General features: G+C 43.6%; 1 pseudogene; it reads right to left on the reverse strand.

Moving 5' to 3' along the window:
- Positions 1-1042: 1042 nt before the first annotated feature.
- LOC140202450 (cytochrome P450 2H2-like) overlaps positions 1043-18020 on the reverse strand; it is a 28641-nt pseudogene continuing 11663 nt past the window's right edge.

Genomic DNA, 18020 nt, shown 5'->3' on the forward strand with positions numbered 1-18020 from the left:
CAGCAATACTAATATTTTAAAATATATTTTGACACCACTCAACGTATTGACTAAGAAGTTGCACGTTTTTTTTCTCATAAATATTCATGTATTACAGAAAAAATACTTGGAGAAGATCTCCTCATGTCGAAACACTGACTAGCTGTATCTAGAACAGGTAGTATCTGCAACAAGAGGTTTTTTAAAATTATTAATGTTCGGGATGTGGACATCGCCAGCTAAGACAGCATTTATTGCCTATCCCTAGTTGCTTTTGAGAAGGTGGCGATGAGCTGCCTTCTTCACGCGCTGCAGTCCCTGAGGTGTAGGTACACCCACAGTGCTATTAGGATGGGAATTGCATGATTTTGACCCAGCGACAATGATGGGACGGCGATATGCTTCCAAGTCAGGAAGGTGAGTGACTTGGAGGGGGATTCCCAAGTGGTAGTTGGTTTGGTTTGTAAGTTGCGACAGTATTGTGTAACTTTTCTCGCAAACACGAGGAAATCTGGGATGCTTGAATTTCAAGCAACACACATAAAAAATGCTGGTGAACCCAGAAGGCCAGGCAGCATCTATAGGACGTGGTACAGTCGACGTATCGGGTCCTTTGGGTCTCGGCCCGATAAGTCGACTGTAACTTTTCCTGTGGCTGCTGCCTGGCCTGCTGCGTTCACCAGCATATTTTATGTGTATTGCGTGTAACTTTTCTGCCGTGTTTCCCGGAATATTGAATTGATTTGCTAACGACACTCCCAGGCACTCGGTAGGACCGGTACACAGTGTCCAGTCTTTGCTGGTCTGGATCGCGACTCTTCTTACCTCCATGAGGCTTAGGTCGGGCTTCTTTACATCCAGGAGGTGCAGGTTCCCGACAATCGGAAGAGGAGTGGGTCCCAGGGGGAAGTTGAGTTCTACGTGAGATTTAGACCCATTGCGAAAATAAGCGATAAACAACGCTGTGAGGGTGCAGAGAAGCGCCAAAGTCACAGTATCCAGTGAGTAAGCACCGGCGAACGACATCGCTCGGCACCTTTTAATTTACGGCTTCGTCCAGCAATCAGGACCAGGATTCCAGGGCAAAAACTGAGCGAACTCGGACCCACTGAAATGCCTAGTTCAGCAACTGGAGAGAAGTTAACTCGCATGCCGGAGGAGTGGCTACGCTCGTTGCTGCAGCAACAAGCGTAGTCGCTCCTCCCAGATGCGAATTCAATAATAAGCGCACCAGAGCAAATAACATTGTGGGCCCATAGGCGGCCTTAGCTATGTTTCACCCGTTTCACCCGTTTCAAATTCACCACCCTCTGGTTGAATAAGTTACACTTCATCACTGTTATTTGTGTTCTGAAGCTCTGCCCTCTGGTCCTGGAACTACCCCCCCCCCCCCCCGCTCACGACCCCCCCGCCACCCCCGTCCAATATAGGAACTACAGGAATCATTCTCTTTACAACCACACTCTCAATATTCACACTTCCAAATATTCAACAGATTTCAAAGAGATCCCTTCATTCTTCCCAAAAGTACGGTCCAGGAGCCATCAAACTCTCCTCATATGTGAACCCTTTCATTCCCAGAATAATTCTTGTGAACGTCTTCTGGAGCCCTCTTCAATTCCAGAATATTCTTTCTTAGATAAGGGAATAAAACTGCTCACAATGCTCCAAGTGCAGTCTCAGCAATGCCTTATAAAACCTCAGCATTATATTCTTGCACTTATACCTTAGCCCTCAAGAAGTGAATGCTAACATTGCATTGGCCTTCCTTACTACCAGCTCAACCTGCAAGTTAACATTTGAGGAATCCTGTACAAGGACTCCCAAGTTACTTTGCACCTCTGATTTCTGAATTTTCTCCACATTTAGAAAAGAGTTTATGCTTGTATTTCTTCCAACAAAGTACATGACCATACATTTTCCTACACTGTATTCCATATGCCACTTCTTTGCCCATTCTCCTAATATGCCCAAGTCCTTCTGAAGGCTCCCAGCTTCATTAACACTACATGTCCCTCCACATATCTTCATATTGTCTGCAAATTTGGCCATAAAGCCATCAATTCCGTCATCCAGATCATTAACGTATGATGTGAGATAAGTGTTCCCAACACCATCCCCCATGGAACTCCACAAGTCACCAGTAGCCAAAGAGAAAACACCCTTCTTATTCCCACTCTTTGCCTCCTGTTGTCAGCCAATCGTTTATCCATGCTAATACCATGGATCAATCATGTAATACCATGGGATCTTATCTTTTTAAGCAGTCTTACCTTTAGTAATGGACTCCAGCATCTTACCAACCTCTGTAGTCGGACTAACTGACCTATAATTTCTTGTCTTTTGCCTCTCACCCTTCTTAAATATTGGAATGATTCCTGCAACCTTTCAGTCCGCCAGACCCATTTCAGAATCTGGTGACTTTTGAAATATCACTAGTAATGCCTCCATAAACTCTTCAACTAGCTCCTCCTGAACCCTGGGGTGTCATCCATCAGATCCAGGTGACTTATCTACCTTCAGACCTTTCAGCTTCCCAAGCGCCTTCTCTCTGTAAATGCTCACGTCTACCCCCTGACACTTTCATGCTGCTGGTGTCTTGGACTTCCATGTCAGCCATGGTTACCTCATCCTCCTTTTAGAACACAGGAGCTTAGAGACAGGAATTTGAATCCCACCATGTCCTGAGGGATTAAATTCAAAGTACTTCAATAACTGTGGAATTCTATAAAAAAGGTAACATGCAAACTATGAGCTGGTGTGGAACATACCTGCTGCTGCTTTAACATGAACGCATCAATAAAGCTCCTTGGATTATTTGCAGCCAGTGTCTGGTAGTTCTTGGTTATGAAGTCTTCGATAAACTGCCGAATCAAGTTTTGATTTTTCCAAATTTTCTTCTTTGAACAGAATAGAAATCCCAGTGTGGGAACAGCATTATAAAGCTGTAACATAAGAACAATAATTTTGATAGTAATGTTTTTAAGTAGAAGGAAGTTCTGATGGACATTTACAACATCTCGTTGTCCCTGGCTATGGTTGCAGCATGCTTCAAAGCAGCCACCATCATACTAGTTCCTGGGGCATCAGTGGCAACATGTCCTAATGACCACAGACCAGGGGCACTCACTCCCATAGTTGCCAAGTGCTTGAGAAGATTGGTCATGTCCCACATCAAGGATATCCTGCCAGCTATCTTGAACTAGCACCAGTTTGTCTACAAGATCAATAGGTCAACTAAAGATGCCAATTTGATCCCCCTTCAGACCGTGTTGGAACACTAAGCTCACAAAGACACCTACGTCAGGATGGTGTTGGTTAATTACAACTCAGCCTTTAAAATAACACTACCGTACAAGCGCTGCCAAGCTCCACAATGTAGGTCTTTGCCTATCAATCTGTATCTAGATCTTGAACTTCTTCACTAAACTTTCTCAGATGGTGATACTAGGCAAGAGCACATCAACACCCCTCCCCCAACCCTGAATACCGGTGCCCCACAGAGGTGTGCACTGAACCCTCTTCTCCACTCTCTCTTTACCTATCCCTGCATTCCCGCTCATGCTACAAAGTCAATCACCAAATTTGTAGATGACATGACTGTGATTGGCCGAATCACAAGCAATACCAAACAGAGAGGAGGTGCTGAAACTCTGTCTGATTGGTGCAGGAATGACAACCGATCACTCAACATCAAGAAAACAAAAAATGATAATTGACTTCAGGAGGGCAAGAGGTCCTGGCCAAACAAGTCCTGTTATTCATAAATGGTGAGCTAGTGGAAAGGGATTCCAGCTTCAGGTTTTTGTGGATGAACATCACTGAGAAGCTCTCTTGTTCCATCAACATAACTATGATAATAGGGAAGGCACGGTGATTAGTGAGGAAGATTACCATGGCTTGCGGGGGAATCTGGACCAAATGGAAAAAAAATCCACTGAAAAATGACAGAGGCGCGAGGTGTTGCACCTCCGTAGGACCAACCAGGGTAGGTCTTGCATGGTGAATGGTAGGGCACTGAGGAACATGGTAGGCTGTTTAAATGGCTCGGCATGGACTAGACGGGCCAAAGGGCCTGTTGCTGACCCTGTACTTTTCTATGAATCTATCATAGTGACTACACTACCTGAGGTGCTTCTGGAGAGCTAATCTGCTCCAAACATTGCTGGCCAACTTTTGTCAAAGTGCGATAGAGAGCATACTGACATACGGAATTGCAGTGTTGTACTCAAGCTGCAGTTAAACTGATCACACACCACTCCAGCAAGTGATTAGTGTGGCTCAGCACATCACTGGGACTCAACTACTGGACTTGGAGACAATCTACAACTCTAAATGCCAACGGCATGCTCATAACCTTATTAAAGAGCCAACCCATCCTGAACACTGTCTGTTCAATCTCCTGCCATCTGATAGGAGATACAGAAACTCTGAGGCAAGACAGTAAGACTGAAAAACAACTTCTTCCCGAGGGTTTTCTGCAGCTGAATAATGCTTTACCCCAGCTTAACAATGGCATTTGAGCGCTATGGACTATCAAAATCACTTGTTGCATGTAAATATGGGATTTTTTAAAACAAATTAAGCCATATACTTCATACTTTATTGTCGCCAAACAATTGGTACTAGAACGTACAATCATCACAGCGATATTTGATTCTGCGCTTCACACTCCCTGGATTACAAATATTAAATATTAAAAACAGTTAAATTAGTACACATTAAAAATTTAAATTATAAATCATAAATAGAAAATAGAAAAATGGGAAGTAATGTAGTGCAAAAAAAAACGAGAGGCAGGTCCGGATATTTGGAGGGCACGGCCCGTATCTGGGTCAGGATCCGTTCAGCAGTCTTATCGCCGTTGGAAAGAAGCTGTTCCCAAATCTGGCCGTACAAGTCTTCAAGCTCCTGAACCTTCTCCCGGAGGGAAGAGGGACGAAAAGTGTGTTGGCTGGGTGGGTCGTGTCCTTGATTATCCTGGCAGCACTGCTTCGACAGCGTGCGGTGTAAAGTGAGTCCACGGACGGAAGATTGGTTTGTGTGATGTGCTGCACCATGTTCATGATCTTCTGCAGCTATTTGCGGTCTTGGACAGGACAACTTCCATACCAGGTTGTGATGCACCCCAGGAGAATGCTTTCTACGGTGCATCTATAAAAATTAGTGAGGGTTTTAGGGGACAGGCCAAATTTCTTTAGTTTTCTCAGGAAGTAAAGGCGCTGGTGGGCCTTCTTGGCAGTGAACTCTGCCTGGTTGGACCAAGTCAGGTCGTTTGTGTACTGACCCCAAGGAACTTAAAGCTTTTGACCTGTTCCACTTGCGCACCACCGAAGTAAATTGGGTCGTGCGGTCTGCTACTCCTTCTGAAGTCAACAACCAATTCGTTCATCTTGCTGACGTTGAGGGATAGGTATTGTCTTTACACCATGCCACTAGGTTCTTAATTTCCTCTCTGTACTCAAACTCATCATTACCTGAGATACAGCCTACAATTGTTGTGTCATCAGCAAACTTATACATTGAGTTTGATCGAAACTTCGCTACAAAATCATGGGTGTACAGTGAGTACAGCAGGGGGTTGAGTACACAGTCCTGTGGGGCACTGGTGCTCAGAGTGATTGTAGAGGAGAGCTTGTCCCCTATTTTTACAGACTGGGTCCTGTCTGTGAGGAAGTTGAAGATCCAGCTGCAGATCTGAGTGCTAAGGCCCAGGTTCCGGAGCTTAGGAATCAGTTTACTTGGAATGATGGTATTAAAGACAGAGCTGTAGTCAATGAAAAGGAGCCTTACGTATGCGTCTTTATTCTCCAAGTGTTCTAAGGAGGAATGCAGGGCCAGAGAGATGGCATCTGCCATTGACCTGTTGCACTGGTAGGCGAATTGCAAAGCATCCAGGTTGACCAGTAGGCTGTGGCTGATGTGTGCCATAACCAATCTATCGAAGCACTTCATAGCAATTGATGTCAGAGCTACAGGTCGATAGTCATTCAGGCATGCCACCTTGCTCTTCTTCAGCACTGGGATTATCGTTGCCTTCTTAAAATACGAGGGGATCTTAGACTGAAGCAAGGAGTAGTTGAAGATGCCAGCAAACACTCCAGCTAGCTCGCTTGCACAGGCCCGGGGAACCCGTCCTGGGACGCCATCTGGGCCCGTCGCCTTCCTTGGATTTATATTCAGGAAGGCCTTTCTAATGTCCTCCTCAGTGACGATGAATCTGGAGGCCACCAGGTCTAGTTCATCTGGAGGGATGCTCCTCTTCTGTTCGAATCTTGCGTAGAATACGTTAAGTTCGCCAGGAAGAGAAGCACCACAGTTATTGATATTCCCAGCCTTTTCTTTGTGCACACTGATCTCATTTAGACCCTGCCACAGTCTACTGGCATCCCTCTGGTTAGCCTGGGCTTCCAACTTGGCCTGATATTGCCTCTTGGCACCCTTAATGGCTTTCCAGAGTTCACGCCCGGATTCCATGTAGCGACTGGTATCCTCAGACCTAAAAGCTGTAGCTCTAGCCTTTAAAATGGACTAGACCTCATAATTCATCCAAGGTTTCCGGTTAGGGAATACCTGGAGGTCTTGCGAGACACAGAGTCCTCCGTGCATTTCCAAATAAAGTCCGTGACAGCTGAGGCATACTCATCGAGGTTAGCTGCCCAGTCCATGAATACTAACCAGTCCACCAATTCAAAGCAGTCACAGAGGACCTCATCCGTTTCCTCCATCCAACCCGACCCCATATGGCAGATAGTCGGGACGACACTTCACCGACAGGTGTTCCAGGTCTGGGCTGCAGGAGCTTGTCAGTGCCACTGTGTCCAAGCGCCACCCAGTGTTGATCAGTAGGCAGACACCACCTCCCCTCGTCATGCCCGAAGACGCCGTGCGGTCCACCCGATGGATCGAAAATCCCTCTGGTCAGATGGCACAGTCGGGAGTGGGAGGGGAAGCCAGGTCTCGGTCAAACAGAATACACAGCAGTTCTGCATCTCCCTGGTAGGTGAGTCTCCCTTTAAGATCATCCGCCTTGTTCTCTATGGCTTGCACATTAGCTAGTAGGATGGTGGGCACAGGGACCCCGAAGCCCCTCAGCTTCAATCTGACCAGCAGCCCAGCTCTTCTCCCACGCTTCCTTGGTAAGTAGTGCATCTTTCCAGGTCTCCATCGATGCAGTGTGTTGTCGTCAGCTCTTTGATGTTGGTGGACGCGGCCCGCAGGAATCGATGCCGTTAGACGCTCCGGGTTGGGCCGAATAATGTGGGAGGCTCCCCTGCCACTTCCAGCTGCCGGGGACCCGGGCTGTCGATTGGGTCGGGCCCGGAAGCCGACAATTAATCCCGGAAGGCCGGGCTCCTTGCTGAAACAAGTCTTTAAACCGAGTCACAGGGCTCGATTTCCGAGGTCGGCGGCGGAGGGCTCACTTCCGGCAGCTGTGGATGGCCACCAACGGGGCTTTACGGCAAATAAAATTGAAGCACCTTCAATTACTCCAAAAGACTGAGGTTTGGTTAAATACTGAAAGGCTTTTATTCGCTGTACAATACGACCTCCACAGTGAGTGTCTGCCCCTGGACTGAGGGGGAGGGGCAAGGCGAACACCTTTATACAGGATTCTGTGGGAGGAGCCACAGGGGCAGTCAGCAGAGGGGTGTGTCCAGACAGGTAACCGAGTTACAACATATATACATTTTACCACTCGGTGGTCGCTCCGGGGAATCGTCCGGGGCACCTTGGGGTCTCTGCCGTCACTCCTGTGTGGTCGCCTGCTCCGGAGAGCTGCGGTCGGAATGGGCCGTGTCTCCAAGTGCTCCGGCACGGTAGCAGACCACGGGTCTCCGGGAACGTGGTGGGCCTCACTAGTCGGGTCCAGGTGCGGTCCGGAGTTTCAGAGGCAGTTCTTGCGCGGTGGTCTCCAGCTGGGTCAGTAGCTTCGCCAGGGTGTTGTTGATCTTTATCTTTCTAAAGTGAAGGTTTGGGAGGGTTTCTCGGGTATAGGATAGTGGCGAGGGCTGTTTGCTCGGGAGAGCACGTGCAAAGTCGCCAGTTACCGGCGCCATCTTTAAATAATCATTGTAAATATCTGTTTTGCAGGGGCAGGAGTAGCACCGTAATCTCGTTGTCTTGAGCAATGGCAATAAAGTTCTATTCCATGCTATCAACATCAAAACAAGCAATTGATCATCAATACCAAAAACCTACATGGATTAGAGAAGTGGCAACAAATCGTTAAAAATGTGAAATTAGGTGTGCTAAAAAATGACTGCAGGCACTACCCACTCATCAAAATAATTTTTCCAAAAACTCCCTTCAGCAAAGTGCTATAAAGCTATTAAAACAAAAATGTCATGCGACCTGAAACATATCTTCACCCAGGTAGTTAACCTGATCAACCACGCCAGTTACGGTAGGCCATCCCTACCTTCATAGAAACATAGAAACATGGAAAGTAGGTGCAGGAGTAGGCCATTCGGCCCTTCGAGCCTGCACCGCCATTCAGTACGATCATGGCTGATCATCCAATTCAGAACCCTGTACCAGCCTTCCCTCCATACCCGCTGATCCCTTAAGCCACAAGGGCCATATCTAACTCCCTCTTAAATATAGCCAATGAACTGGCCTCAACTGTTCTCTGTGGCAGAGAATTCCAGACTCACCACTCTCTGTGTGAAGGAAGTTTTTCCTAATCTCAGTCCTAAAAGGCTTCCCCTTTATCCTCAAACTGTGACCCCTCAGTCTGGACTTCCCCAACATCGGAAACAATCTTTCTGCATCTAGCCTGTCCAATCCCTTTAGGATATTATATGTTTCAATAAGATCCCCCCTCAATCTTCTAAATTCCAACGAGTATAAGCCCAGTCGATCCAGTCTTTCATCATATGAATGTCCTGCCATCCCAGGAATCAATCTGGTGAACCTTCTTTGCACTCCCTCTATGGCAAGAATGTCTTTCTTCAGATTAAGGGACCAGAACTGCACACAATACTCCAGGTGTGGTCTCACCAAGGCCTTGTACAACTGTAGTAGTACCTCCCTGCTCCTGTACTCGAATCCTCTTGCTATGAATGCCAGCATACCATTCGCCTTTTTCACTGCCTGCTGTACCTGCATGCCCACTTTCCAAGACTGGTGTATAATGACACCCAGGTCTCGTTGCACTTCCCCTTTTCCTAATCGGCCACCATTCAGATAATAATCTGTTTTCCTGTTTTTGCCACCAAAGTGGATAACCTCACATTTATCCACATTAATTTGCATCTGCCATGAATTTGCCCACTCACCTAACCTATCCAAGTCACCCTGCATCCTCTTAGCATCCTCCTCACAGCTAACACTGCCGCCCAGCTTCGTGTCATCTGCAAACTTGGAGATGCTGCATTTAATTCCCTCGTCTAAGTCATTAATATATATTGTAAACAACTGGGGTCCCAGCACTGAGCCTTGCGGTACCCCACTCGTCACTGCCTGCCATTCTGAAAAGGTCCCGTTTAGTCCCACTCTTTGCTTCCTGTCTGCCAACTGATTCTCTATCCACATCAATACCTTACCCCCAATACCGTGTGCTTTAGGTTTGCATAGTAATCTCCTGTGTGGGACCTTGTCAAAAGCATTTTGAAATTCCAAATATACCACATCCACTGGTTCTTCCTCTATCTATTACCCCCATCACTACACTGCACTTTAAATACGTTAAATCACTTTTTATAATGCTGTTTACATCGTAAATACATGCTGGTGTTTATGCATTTATGAATATTTTATCTCATATTTTTACGTTAAATTTATTCTTTACATATTTTTTATTCTTTATTTTGTTAAATGTTGCTGCTCTTTTAGTTGCATCTCGCACCAACACACCACAGCAAGTTCCTAATACATGCAAATGTACAGTACTGTGCAGAATCCTTAGGCACATGTCTATAGCTGGGGGGCTAAGTCTTTTGCACACTACTGTATATTACGTCTTCACAGTTTTCAAATAACACTTAATATTACTGAGCTAAAACAAAGCTAAGTGCTTTTATTTCTGATTCTCAATATACAGTACTGTGCAGAAGTCTTAGGCACTGTAGCTACATATTTGAGCCTCAGACTTTGGTACACAACTGTGTATAGAAACATACATAGAAAATAGGTGCAGGAGTAGGCCATTCGGCCCTTTGAGCCTGCACCACCATTTATTATGATCATGGCTGATCATCCAACTCAGAACCCCGCCCCAGCCTTCCCTCCATACCCCCTGACCCCCGTAGCCACAAGGGCCATATCTAACTCCCTCTTAAATATAGCCAATAAACTGGCCTCAACTGTTTCCTGTGGCAGAGAATTCCACAGATTCACCACTCTCTGTGTGAAGAAGTTTTTCCTAATCTCGGTCCTAAAAGGCTTCCCCTCTATCCTCAAACTGTGGCCCCTCGTTCTGGACTTCCCCAACATCGGGAACAATCTTCCTGCATCTAGCCTGTCCAATCCCTTTAGGATCTTATACGTTTCAATCAGATCCCCCCTCAATCTTCTAAATTCCAACGAGTACAAGCCCAGTTTATCCAGTCTTTCTTCATATGAAAGTCCTGTCATCCCAGGAATCAATCTGGTGAACCTTCTTTGTACTCCCTCTATGGCAAGGATGTCTTTCCTCAGATTAGGGGACCAAAACTGCACACAATACTCCAGGTGTGGTCTCACCAAGGCCTTGTACAACTGCAGTAGTACCTCCCTGCTCCTGTACTCGAATCTTCTCACTATAAATGCCAGCATACCGTTTGCCTTTTTCACCGCACGCTGTACCTGCATGCCCACTTTCAATAACTGGTGTATAATGACACCCAGGTCTCGTTGCACCTCCCCTTTTCCTAATCGGCCACCATTCAGATAATAATCTGTTTTCCTATTTTTGCCACCAAAGTGGATAACTTCACATTTATCCACATTAAATTGCATCTGCCATGAATTTGCCCACTCACCCAACCTATCCAAGTCACCCTGCATCCTCTTAGCATCCTCCTCACAGCTAACACTGCCACCCAGCTTCATGTCATCCGCAAACTTGGAGATGCTGCATTTAATTCCCTCATCCAAGTCATTAATATATAGTGTAAACAACTGAGGTCCCAGCGCTGAGCCTTGCGGTACCCCACTAAGAGCCTTGCGGTACCCCACTAAATGAAGTGGAGTATGGCAAATGAAGTTGATCCTTGATGTTAATTACAGTTGTTGATAGGTGTTTATTACCACAGTTGTTCTGATCAGGAACGTATGTCTGGAAGGACAGATCCACAGAGTCCAAAGGCCATGTCTGAACACTGTGTGGAACCACTGGATGGTGCACAATGGCGGCCAACTGATAGACCAATGGAGAACATTTCTCTGTGACAAACTCACTGGTCGACTATATAAGTTGCTTTGTTAATGAATTGAAGGGCAGGTATTTGCAAATCCCAAAAATATCTGCTGGGACTTTTTGCAAATACACTACAATTGAAATAGACTCAGTAGCGACTTTATTGGGCAGCTCCCATCCCTAATAAAGCGTATGCTCATGGTCCTCTGCTTCTGCAGTACTTCCAATTCAAAGTTCGATGTGATGTGTGTTCAGAGATGCTCTTCTGCACACCGCTGTTGCAATGTGTGGTTGTTTGAGTTACTGTCGGCTTCCTGTCAGCTTGGACCGGTCTGCCAATCCTCCTCTGACCTCTCTCATGAACAAGGCATTCTTGCCCACAGAACCGCTGTCACTAGATGCATTTTTATTTTTTTGTATCATTCTCCACAAACTCCGGAAATTGTTTTGTGTGAAAATCCCAAAAGATCAGCAGTTTCTGAGATACTGAACTCACCCCTTATGGCAGCAACGATCATTGCACAGTCAAGCTAACATTTCCCCCCATTCTGATATTTGGTCTGAACACCAGCTGAATGTTTTGATCATGTCTGCATGTCTTTATGCATTGAGTGCTGCCACATGACTGGGTGATCAGATATTTCCATCAACGAGCAGACGTACGGGTAATGGTACTGAATGTGTGGTTGCACTTCTGGTGAACAATGAGATTTGAGCCAGAGGATGGTGAATTTGTGGAACTTAGTACCACAGGCAGCTGTGGAGGTATTTAAGGCAGAGCTTAATAGGTTCGTGATTGACGATGGCATCAAAGGTCATGGGGAGAAGACTGGGGAGTGAGGCTGAGGAGGGGAAAAAGGATCAGCTGTGATTGAATGGCAGAGCAGACTTGATGGGTCAAATGGCCTAATTCTGCTCCTATGTCTTATGGTCTTATGGTCTTACTTACCTGAAGCACTGCAGAACCAACAAGCTGAGAATTTTCATCCATTATCTTTACCAAACTGATGAATGTTTGGTCATCATAATCAAATCTATCACCAAAAACTATGGAACAGATGATATTGCCAACAGCAGCACTGAACTCAATGGTTGGATTAAACTCTTGGCCTGCAGAGACAGAGATCATTCACAAGTTACTGAAAATGCTGAATACCATTTGACTCTTTATTAAAGTGTCCTGAATAGTCTTTCAGTTTCCTCTTTAAATTCAGCATATTTCTGGTGTTTTTCACTTATTGATTTCTAAATGTCATGTACAGTGCCTATAAAAATTATTCATCCACCCCCCCCCACAAGTTTTCATGTTTAATTGTTTTACAACATTGCATCACAGTGGATTTAATTTGGCTTTTTTGACACTGATCAACACAAAAAGACTCTTTTATGTCAAAGTGAAAACAGATCTCTACAAAGTGGCCTAAATTAATTGCAAATAAAAATGCAAAGTAATTGATCGCAGAAGTATTCCCCCCCCCCTCCTGCCCCTTTAATACGACTCAGCAGATCATCCCTGGTGCAGCCAAATTGTTTTAGAAGTCACATAATTAGTTAAATGGGGATCTATGTTTGGAGACCTGTGTGCAGTCAGGGTGTTGCAATTGATTGCAGCAAAAATACACTTGTGCCTGGAAGATCCAACTGACGGTGAGTCAGTATCCTGGGATAAACTACACCATGAAAACAGAAGAACACTCCAAGCAACTCCGTAAAAAGGTTATTGAAAAGCACAAGACAGGAACTGGGAACAGGAAAATGTCCAAGTCACTGACTCTCCCTTGGAGTACAGTGAAGTCAGTCATCAAGAAATGGAAAGAATATGGCACAGCTGTAAATCTGCCCAGAGCAGGCCATCTTCAAAAACTGAGTGACTATGGAAGAAGGGGACAAGAGAGGAAGCCACCAAGAGACCTATGACAACTCTGGAGGAGCTACAAGCTTCAGTGGCTGAGATGGGAGAGACTGTGCCTATAACAACTGTTGCCTGGGTGCTTCACCAGTTGCAGCTTTATGGGAGAATGGCAAAGAGAAAGCCACTGTTGAAAAAATAAATCACATGAAATCTGGGCTAGAGTTTGCCAGAAGGCATGTGGGAGACTCTGAAATCAGCTGGAAGAAGGTTCTATGGTATGATGAAACCAAAATTGAACATTTTGGCCACCAGACTAAAATCTATGTTTGCTGTAAGCCAAACACTGCACATCATCAAAAACACACCATCCGTACCGTGAAGCATGGTGGTGACTACCTCATGCTGTGGGGATGCTTCACTGCAGCAGGCCCTGGAATGCTTGTGAAAGTAGAGTGTAAAATGAATGCAGCAAAATACAGGGAGATCCTAGAGGAAAACTTGATGCATTCTGCAAAAGAACTGCGACTTGGGAGAAGATTTGCTTTCCAGCAAGACAATGACCCCAAACATAAAATCATAGCTACAGAGGAATGGCTTAAAAATAACAAAGTTAATGTCCTCAATGGCCAAGTTAGAGCCCAGACCTCAATCCAAATGAGCTTTTGTGGTTGGACTTGAAAAGGGCTGTTCACTCACAATCCACATGCAGTCTGACAGAGCTTGAGCAGTTTTGTAAAGAAGATTGGGAAAAGTTGCAGTGTCCAGATGTGCAAATCTGATATAGACCTATCCACACAGGCTCAAGACTGTAATTGCTGCTAAAGGTGCATCTCCTAGATACTGACTATAGTTAATCTTTTCTTCTGTACAGATAATTTCTTTATTTTTCTGGGTTGTGCTTTCATTTAAGTTTAGTGGTGTTTACTCTTATCAGAATTGCATATGCTTCCATATATTGCTACAACATGTTGTTGTTGATGAAAATGTATCCTTAGAAGTTTTATCTGACCGTTGTATAATTTTTAAATATCTGTTATTCCTCTTCCTCCTTCTGTACAAGATAGTGTTAATCTAAGTGTGTTTGAGTGTTCATTGTGTTTCCAAAATTTGTCATTTCAAGTCTTATGTTTCTTTGTAAAGTTTCTAGATTAGTTTCAGACCAATATTATGCCAAAACAATACATTAACATGGGTATAGAGAAAGTGTTAATTGCTTTTGTTATATTTTTACTATGGCAGACTTTTTTAAGCCTGGAAGTAAATTCTGTAGAAAGTTTTCCCTTTATCACACTATGATCTATTTTCTTTGCTTGTTGATATCCTAGATACTTATATGTTTCATATTCCTCCATCGGTTATATTGTTTTACATTCTTCTAGCTTTTTTGCACCTCCCTTTATGTTTAATGTTCTGTACATATCTACTCCGAAGTTCATGTTTATATCTTTAGAAAATATTTCTACTATTTCAAATAATTGTTTTGGCTTTACTGATGAAGGAGCGTATAACTTCAAATTGTCTATATATTTTAGACTTTTTTTAGATTCAACTTTATTGTCATTGTGCCGAGTACAGATGCAAAGCCCATGAAATGCATTTAGCATCTGACCAGAAATGCAAAGAACAGTGGTATTTACAACATAACTGTGAATAAAAAAAGTGCTACAGCACCCAAATATAAAAGTGCTTGACATAGTACCATACGGATGCAATACTGCTTAGTGCTGTGATGAGAGGTTCAGCAGTGTCACAGCCTCAGGGAAGAAGCTCTTCCTGTGCCTGCTGGTGTGGGGCGGAGGCTCCTGTAGTGCCTACCATTTGGGAGGCCATGGTTAGGGGGAGATGCATTCCTGATAATGTTTTTCGCACTGCCCAGGCAGCATTTATGGCAGATGTTCTCAAAGATGGGCAATTGGGTGCCGATACTCCGCTGGGCAGTTTTCATCACACGCTGGAGTGCTTCGTGGACCGATATGGGGCAATTGCCATACCACACTGAAATGCTGTTGGTGAGTATGCTCTCAACAGTACAGTGATAAAAGTCCGTCAATATCCTGGGACAGAGGTGAGCTTTCTTCATGCTCCGCAGGAAATAAATATAGGTATGCCAAGGTATAATTTGTTTGGTTGTCTCCGATTTGATACCCCATTTTCATCCGATTCAGTAAACTAGAGGGCAGAATTAATCGGATGATATTTTGATAACAGGGCATCATCTGTGATTTCTCCTTAAGGTAAGGGATATGTTTTACATTTTTTCTGAAATTTGGGCACTTATTTCAGGATATTTCAGAAAATTATTGATATGTATTAATAGGTATTGATGAAAGCAAATAATATTTTTATACTAATCATCGTGAATATTATCATTGCTGCTATTTTTCCAGTTGTGGCTATTTATTATTATTATTATGTATTATCTGTTTATATTTACCCAATTTGCATCATTGGTTATTTGTCAGTATTTGTTTGAGTGTTCTTTTTCATTGATTCTATTGTATTTCATTGTTCTATTGTGAACGTCTGAAGGAAAACGTCTCTCAGGGTACTATCTGCTGACATAATGTACTTGGGCAATAAATCTGAACTTTCAACTCTTTATTAAGTACCCTGAACTGACTCTTTTTGTTGATGTCCAACTCATGACTTTGGCAGCAATGTTTAGTACAAAGGCAAACACCAGTCAGATCAGTAACCAGTGAGCTGAAGGCTGAGCAAACACACACTGAGACACCAAAGGCTTTTTCTGGAATACGAATTTCTGGTACTTTTTAATACACAGATGAAACACACTGCTTCCTATTCTACTGCGGATAGACTGAATGAGCTAGGGGGTTTGTTTTTGGAGTGAAGGAAGATGGGAGGTGACTTGATGGAGGTTTACAAGAGACGTTGATTGAGTGGACAGCCAGAGACTTTGTCCCAGTGTGGAAATGGCTAATATGAGGGGGGATAAATTTAAGGTGATTGATGGAAGTACAGAGGAGATGTTAGTAAGTGTTCACACAGAGAGTGGTGAGTGCATGAAAAGTGCTGGTGGAGGCAGATATATCAGAGACATTTAGGAAAATCTTTGATAGGAGCATGGACGATCAAAAATGGAGAGCTATGTCAGAGGAAAGGTTTAGATTAATAATCTTACAGTAGGTGAAAAGGACAACACAATATTGTGGGCTGAAGGGCCTCTACTATACTGCAATATTCTATGTTCTATGCTTTTTATGTTTACTCACCTGGACTTACCTTTATGGGATTCAAACATTTTTATCAGGAAATGGGCTTCTTCAATGACTTTATCTTCAATAGTTTTCTTGCCCATCCCAAAGTCCCGTAGAGTGGACATGGTGAACCTTCACATTTGCCTCCACGATTCCCCGTTACTGAAAGCAATACCTATAATTTATTGAGACAAGTTGTCAATGCAATCTGCTACCCAAATGAAAACTGATCAAAAATGAGGAAATATGCTTTCTATCTAATGGAGTTATAGTGGTGACCTATCGCTACCAGACTCACGTTAGGCAATTCAGTACTCAACTCGTAATTAATTTGGAGCTTTTATTTTAACTGCTCAACACAAATATCAATGGGGCAGCATGTCAGTGTAATGGTTAGCACAAGGCTTTGCAGAACAGGTGACCGGGGTTTATTTCCCACCATTGCCTGCAAGAAGTTTATAACTTCTCTCTGTGATCACGTGGGTCGGAAAAGCCTGTTCACAATGTAACTCAACAATAATTAATTACGTAAACAATGGTAACCCAGGCCAACAATTTAAGTCATGAATTTTACTCTTCCCTCCCTCCCAAAACTGCACCCAATCAGCGAGGAGGAGCACACGAGGAAGCAGTGATATCACTTCGATATGTGTCTGAAGCTTATGAAACAGTCTTGAACAGAAGGAAGATATAAAGTTGCTGCAGGCCCTCTTAGCGGCAAGTAAGAAGTCAATCACTAGAAAGTGGCTAAATCCAATACCACCTTCATTAGAAGATTGGCACGAAATTATCTTGGAAATATTTAAAATGGAAAAGTTGACTTACTCCCTGAGAATTCAAAAAGAAAAATTTTATCAAATCTGGAATAAATGGATTGAACATATCACCCCAATGCGAGCAGACTTTAGATGACTCTCCTAGTGATTTATACTGCTCTTCTCATCAACACAGTAATATTGCTAATGTAAGCACCCCTAGTCTAAATGTCTACTATTTTTTTTTGGGTTTTTTTTGGAAAATAGAGAATTAACACAAGTAAAGGAAAAGATTTGGGAAAGGGATAAAAATGATAAAATTAAGTAAATAAGTACATAGGGATTGGATAATTATGTCTGGGGGCAGGAGCAAGCATGAACAAATTAGGATATAAACACCTACAATGGTTGTTACATAGGCTTACATACAACATTTTGGACCAGTAGAAATGGTCCAGAAGACTTATATGGAAACTATTACTACTATTTTTCTTAACAACTAATACCATTACTTAGCCTAATAGATCAGAATTACCACTGCACATAATTATCTATTTAAGTGTCTAATTTCCTTTTATATCATCTCAATGTGTGCTTAAGAATGTATAAATACTTATAGTTTTATACATGCAAAAAAATGGAAAAGGTTCAAAAAAAAAGGAACAGTAGAGCTTCATGGCAGATTTCGGAGTTGGTTGCATCCAATCAGTGAATGGGATTCGTTAGGAAGGTGAATAATAAGGTGGGAGCAAGCAGAGTGGTCATTGTATGAGTGGGCCAGTGTTGGAGTGCCATTGGCTCATTGGACTTATGTGATATCAGGCTGATAAGTTTCTTTTCCTATTTCTTTATTCTTCATTCCTCATATTTAGGGG

The sequence above is a fragment of the Mobula birostris genome, chromosome 9 (assembly GCF_030028105.1).
Source record: "Mobula birostris isolate sMobBir1 chromosome 9, sMobBir1.hap1, whole genome shotgun sequence".
Lineage (NCBI taxonomy): Eukaryota > Metazoa > Chordata > Chondrichthyes > Myliobatiformes > Myliobatidae > Mobula > Mobula birostris.